At 32.3% G+C, this 7,490-nt stretch overlaps 1 long non-coding RNA gene across 1 annotated transcript; it reads right to left on the bottom strand.

Moving 5' to 3' along the window:
- Nucleotides 1-1,143: 1,143 nt before the first annotated feature.
- Nucleotides 1,144-6,685, bottom strand: LOC132621981 (uncharacterized). The gene is made up of 2 exons (XR_009575780.1): nucleotides 6,283-6,685; nucleotides 1,144-1,458 (listed from the first exon to the last, which is right to left on the bottom strand). It is a non-coding gene; the product is annotated as an uncharacterized LOC132621981 (long non-coding RNA).
- Nucleotides 6,686-7,490: the final 805 nt, after the last annotated feature.

Raw genomic sequence — 7,490 nt, 5'->3', positions numbered from 1 at the left:
CCTGCAGAATTTAGTGAATTTAATTTCTCAATATATGCAAAATTTTGATTAAAGCTACTGAATTCGATCGAACCGTCTCTGACCTTCTAACTCTGCCCCTGAATCTAGGGCATCTTCTATTGGAACCCTTGTGTCGATGGCATCTTCACTACTAATTAGTCTGCCAATTCTCTTTATCTTACCTTAAAATGAGAATACCCTTCTATTCCTTCACATCATAATGGGGACATACTCCACATTTTACTATGCAAATCCGGATGTCCAGTCATTGCCCTTTATGCTCAGCTAATTGGAACCCATCCAACACCTCTTATGTAACACCCTAAATTTATTATTGACATTTAAATAATCTTGCTCTTGTAGTAAATACTTTTTATTATTTTTCTTGAATTTAAAATTTTAGTTTTTGTTTGGAAAAAAAATTAGACTTGTCATATTTTATTTGATCTTGGACCCATTTGATAAAAAGGGACTACTACCTTCTCGTCTTTTAGGTAGAAGGTAGTAGCCCCTTTTTATCAAATGGGTCGTCTTTTAGGTAGAAGGTAGTGGCCCCTTTTTATCAAATGGGTCCAAGATCAAATAAAATATGACAGGTCTAATTTTTTTTTCCAAACAAAAACTAAAATTTTAAACTCAAGAAAAATAATAAAAAGTATTTACTACAAGAGCAAGATTATTTAAATGTCAATAATAAATTTAGGGTGTTAAAACTTGTAGCAACCCCTAGGGAGGATGCTACTTAACGAATTAATCCATACTAACTAATTTCAATAATCGTCCCGAAACTTTTTTTTTTTGTTTTGCAAAATAGACTAATAACTAAATTTAAGGATAAAATTTATTTGACAACATGTTCACGAATAGAACAAAATAATAAATACATATGTATTCGAGCGTACCACAAAATGTAGAACAAATAAATTTAAAACAATGACTTTATCATGTGAACAAATTTCCAAATACGACCTCTCAACATAGTAGGATCTAAAAGAAACCTCCTAAAACAAAATAGAAATATCCAATCATAAAAAAATGGACAACACCTATTTTGATTTAAATCAACACTTTAGAATTCATCAAACACGTAGTAGAGAAATATTTTTCATGCTACAACATCCAAGGCTCATATATACCAAGCACGAAATTCAACTCTCAATCTCAAATACAAACTAGTTAAGTTCCCAAGTTCAACACAAGTACTGAATTTAATATATTACAAGACTTGGGCATGGATACTCCCAAAATAGTCAAGTCATTCATCAAAACCAAGTTACAAAATATTAGCATAATGACCCAAATTTCATTCAAAAGTGCACATCTAAGTGTATCACATGGATCACGTACAAGTCCCCAAAAGTATACAAAATGAACGTGCTCATGCAAATGTGATCTTCATCTAAGCATCCAAAGAGTCTACTTCAAATGGCCATCCTCAAGTCTCTTTCGAAACATTACCTACGATATTAACAAACTATTGCTAAGCATAAAGCTTAGTGGCACATAAACTTAATATGAAAATATAATGTAAGGAGTACAAGAATAAATTCTAGGAATAAGCTTGTCAAAATCACCATCAAGAAATAAATGAAGGTACAATCCTTCAAGAAAATAAAATATCAAATATTAAAATAGTTCAAGATATCAATATTCAAAATCTCAAATATCAAGAAGCTTTCCAAAGCAAATCCAAGAAAGTTCACCATTTGGTTAATTTCACCTAACACATACATCATGCAGTAACATCAAAGCATAATCGAATAACAAGAAGGACCGGAGTCCCAAATCAAGTAGGGTCGTCACCCAATAATCAAGAGAATCAAGAACCATGTTGAAAGTGGCTTCCCCATTCATACTTAAGATGGACCAAGATCCATAATTAAGATGAAATGTGAATCCAAAGTCAAGATGGGACAAGATCCGAATAATCTCAAGGGGCATGCCAATATAAGGGACAAAGTAACTATCACAAGAAGGACAAAGTTCCAACGAGAATGCAATAGTGCTCAAGCAATCCATATATGTGGGCGAGTTAGTTCGTCTTACAAAAACATTCCACATGATACCAAATGATATTCAAAGTTGCCGAGTGACTCAAAGTATTCATACTCAATTAAACATAGCAAATAAGAATTTAACTAGCAACAACCGAATAGGATAGCAGATTAAAGTAAAGACAAGTTTTACCCAAGCTTAAGATATTCAAAATACTTCAACTAACAAAAATGTGAAATTCAAGAATATGTTTAACCTTGGAGCTTTAGTGCCTCTAAAGCTCAAAGAAAAACACCAAGAAGTTACAATCCCTAAAGCAACGATCAAACAATTATATCGACTTCCTTAGCTTTTACAAGAGCCTCTTGTACCTTAAATACACAATGGAATACTTGTCATACCCCATTTTAACCGGAGTTAAATTAGAAGTACGACATATTGGTGATTCCTATTTTTGGTTTATTTTTAAGGAGTCGCCACCTAATTATTTATGGTGAATTAGGACACCTAAAGGTTAATTAAAGTGATTATCCTAAGTTGATTTTTATTTTAAAGTCTACGAAACCAAATGATTCTAGGTAAGGGTTCAATTAGTCTAAAGGGAAGGTATTAGACACCCTTTAAGACCCATTAACAATGGTTAACCGACCGGACTTATGATTAGTTAGGCTAAGTGTAAATATGGTATTATAAAAAGAAAATAGTTTTACAAATATAACTAAAGTTACAAATAGATATATGGGAATATTGTTTGAAAAACAGGATTTGTAGAAGGTAATAAATTTATACAAAAGAGTATTTCCAATGCTATTTAAAAATATGACTTATACAAGTTATTAAAGCTTTAAACGAAAGTATAATGGTGTTATTTAAAATAATACTTGTAGAGGAGATTCAACGAACACGAATTTTAGGTAAAGGTGATATTGTATGAGTAGTGTAATGTAAAAATCTAGACTTGCTTTTATATATATATATATATATATATATATATATATATATATATATATATATATATATATATATATATATATATATATATAAATGGGATGTAAAATAAAAGGAGTGAGTTTCTTTCTCTTTTTATTAATTCTTACTTAACCATATTCAACTAAAAAAATGTGTAATTGAATAAATCTTGAAAATGTTTATAAAGTCTAATCGGATTCTTATTTTGTATGTTAGTGACGTTTTGAAATTCTTAAGATGGTAAGAATGAAAAGAAAAAAAATGATTCCTTTAACCAAAAAATATGTAGACATGCTATTTGAAAATCAATTACTCGAATAAATGTTATAGATACCGTAAATAGTTTAGAACATAACTAGAAGTGAATATGAATGTGTGGAATTAACTACCCATTATTAAACTTCGCTAATTTGCTAACGTTCATCTAAGTTAGGAAAATAAAGTAAGACAAGATGTTAGTCACACAAAGTAAATAAAACTACATATCAAAAAAAAAAAAAAAAGAGAGGGTAAAAGAGTAGATGGGTTTGGCCCATTTATTAAGGCCCATCTGCTGGAACTGTTCACGTTACTGGGCTTCAGCCCAGTAAATTTCTTTATATTGCTGCTACAGGCTGTTCTGTCTATTGGGCTTTCCAGAATTTTTGTTGTCTCGTTTGGCTGCGGATTTGGCTGACACAGGAGGAGTCACGTTGGGCTTTTGGCCCAACACCAAATGCGGGAGATGATGAGTCATTTGGACTCGTATGCGATAGTCATGCATAAAACAAAAGAAAAAGGGATTAGTATCTACTCAACGTAAGATTAAACATGTAAAATTTAAACTCAACAAATCAGTAGATTATACTGGTCATATACAATATATATATATATATATATATATATATAATCACATGGTACATTTGCGACGGACAGCCATATAAGATATAAAAGGGGTACATAATCAGCCAAGGGAGTGATATGATAGTAGTAGAGTCTAAATTTAAACAAAGGCAGCTTATCAATCAACCAAGTAAGAAATGATATACCCTATATAATCAGATATACCAACTTACATACTCAAGTATATGCGGGACTGAATATGACTTGTATATGCAAACAAAAGAAAGTAATATGAGAGGCAACACCATGTACCGTGAACAGTATAGCAACCACAAACACGAAAGAATCGTAGAAAAACTTGCATTTAAATGCCTAATCTATGTATCTTGACAAATGACGCCACATCTAGGAATGATTGGACCAAATAGGAGGCCGATGCAAGGAGTAAATTACGAGTGGCACTTTCAATCACAACTACAGAACAGAGCCTAATAGCATCTCAAGTCTGCGCATCAACATTGCACAAGGACCATGTTTCAAGACATCGAACTACTAAACAAACTACATTATCCTTCATTTCATTTTATTCAAAAGAATCCGGAAGCTGAGACAAAGACGAGGAACAATTTCAAAATTACAAACCTTGTAACACATAAAAGAAAACCAGGGAAAAACAGATTTCAGACCAAACGAGAGGGCTGTTATGAAAACACTATGAAAACAGAGCGTGAAAGAAAGGGATCAATTCCATCGGGCAACAGACAATGTTTAGTCTCATAATATTTGAAGCCAAAACAACGGCTTTTAACAGAGAACCAATTGAAAATTTCTAGCAGGGAGAAGCTTGTTTCCTTTTTAAAGGTAGTATTTTGTTTTTCGGAGAAACATAACAACAGCCCAGCAATGGCCTATTTGACAGCAGATATTAATGAAGGGCAGCCACAACAAACAGTTGCGAGCCAACAATATAGAACAACATCTAGAACATAATAGTCGTTCAATCAGTGAGCATATCATCAGCCAAAGGGTAATAATTCATGGTAATGGCCACGAGTAACAGCTCGAGTGTAGCATCCGTTTTTGTTTAAATGAAAACAACAACTTGCAAAAAGTATAACAGTAGCTTATTTTAGTTTTTAAAAAAAAACAAAAGTGGGTCTCAATGATATAACCAATAATGTATCCACTTTATTTAGAGAAAAGGAAAACAAACATAGAAAGCACCGCAGCAGACTCATCAAGGAATTGACACCAATAATGACATTTCAGCCATGGTTGTAAGTTCAAGAGGAGCATGAAACCAATTTAAATAGACTAATGTGGTCACTGAAACCAAGTTGTATAGAACTATCACATAATGAAATTAGGCCTAGAAAATAAACAAGCAGACATGATATAATGCTATAATTAGGATAGACTAATCAAACCCATTAAGCTACCACCAGTAAACCTATTAAGCGCATAACAGGAAATAAACCAATAAACAACTAACTTCACCTAACTAGGCATATTAAGCACATAAACAGTAAATGAATCAACAAACAACTAGCTAAAGTATATTTAACTAAGCATAGGTTGTAAGACAAAACAAACACAGAAAAAAATTAAAAGACAAGGAGGGATTCAAACTATAAGAAAAAAAAAACGATTCATGTCATATTAAAAACGTAAACAAAATGAATTAATCATAAGGCGAGGGCATTTTGAAACTGTATGCTTAATAGGTAATGTAGTAAAGGAAACTTAACCGACATTCTTTACACAAATAATTGCATAGCTTATACTTGTTATTTTCATCCTTTTAAAATATAGTTGCTTTGTAATGACTTCAGTCCACATGGAAAGCAAACTGGATCAGTTAACTCAATACCAATTCACACAAAACAGCCGCATTCGACAAGGATATTCATATGTGTAAATGGACATATTTAACAAATATGGAGATGAAAACAGAACAGGGTAACAGGAAGTCATACTTTGCATACATGTTGAATGATACAGATTTCTAATAAACAGAACAGAGTTCGAATGATACACGCGATATTCAGAATCTAGAAACTAATAAAGAGCAGTCCAAAGAAACAAACAATTAAGATCCAGGTCCAACTTAATATCATTATGACGCACAAACTAATAATTCGGAGTCCAAATAAATGATATACCCGATATATACTCTAATATACAAATTCTTGTAGCTCAAAGGTATACAGGAACTATATACATCTGGTATATTTTGGTATATCTCCCATACTCTCAAACAGAAAATCAACACTTGCACAAATAAGACATGTTTGAACATTACTATTACCAGCAAACGTCTTCGATTATACTAACATACCCGTGTACTGCCATCAGGAGAATACACCAAGTTACACACAAAACCCCTTGTTAAACCCACTAATTAACATGCTCTAATACCAACTGACACATAATTACTCAAACAAGATAAAAATAAACAAATCAAAGAAGAACATAAATGAAAGGCAAATTACACACCTTTTTCAGGTGCAGTGAACTGAGATCGTCGGGGTCTCGAATCTATACTCGAACTCGAAGAATCCAAACCTGAACCCGATTAAAGTAACTAAAGTTTTAAACGAAAAAAGAAAGGAAAATAGAGTAATTGTTGGCTATTTTTGTTGATTAAAACTTGTGTTTTGTGGGGAGATTTTTGTTTCCAGATCTTCCTGTCTAAGTTCATTCGTTTTCTTCTCTCCCCCTTTTTTTTTTCGTTCCCGCCCCCCTTTTTATAGGGAAATTTGAGGTGAGTGGAGGAGCGGGGTGCGGCGGTGATGATGAAAAAGGGAAAGAGAGGAGCGGGGGGGGGGGGGGGGGGGGGGGAGCGTAGGCGGTGAGTGGAGGGGAGCGTGTGTGGGGAAAAGGGAAGAGGAGCGGCGGTAGTGGGTGTCACACCCCATTTTAACCGGGTTGATTTAGGGTATGACGTATTGTGATTCCTATTTATTTTGTTTTGTTTTAAGGAGTCGCCACCTAATTAATTTAACGGTGAATTAGGACACCTAAATATTAACTAAGGGAAAGTTAAAACTAAACCTCAATTAATAGTCTGTTCAACCAGTGTGATTCTAGGTAAGGGCTCTATATTATCCTAAAGGGAAGGGGTTAGGCATCCTTTAGAATCCGTTAACTTACGGTTATCCGACCAAACTTAGGTTAATTAATTAGGACTCAGTATAATGTTTGAATTAAAAAATGACTTACAAATATTGCTTAGGTATTGAAGGAAAGTAATGTTAGTTGAGTTTTATGAAAAAAAAAAAAAAAAATAATAATAATAATAATAATAATAATAATTTGCACAAAAAGAGGACTTTATACGCTATTTAAAAATAAGACTTATAGATATTGCTTAGACTTTAAATGAAAACAATAAATAATGCTATTTAAAATAATACTTGTAGAAAATATAATGACTCGCATAAAAGAAGATTTTAAATGCTATTTAAAATAAAGCTTAAATATTACTAAGACTTTATATGAAAAATATAATAAATGCTATTCAAGATAAGACTTGTATGAAATTATGATACTTTGCCCATAAAAAATAGCTTTTGAAAAAAGGATTTAGCAATTTTGAACTTTGAATAGATTACGTTATATGAATGTAGCAATATAGAAAAATTTAGACTTATAAATAGAATTCAAAATATGTTATATTAATTACGCTTAACTAAAAATATGCA

This window comes from Lycium barbarum, chromosome 12 (assembly GCF_019175385.1).
Source record: "Lycium barbarum isolate Lr01 chromosome 12, ASM1917538v2, whole genome shotgun sequence".
Taxonomy (NCBI): domain Eukaryota; kingdom Viridiplantae; phylum Streptophyta; class Magnoliopsida; order Solanales; family Solanaceae; genus Lycium; species Lycium barbarum.
Note: the sequence above shows the minus strand (reverse complement) of the source record. Positions and strands in the feature narration are given on the sequence as shown.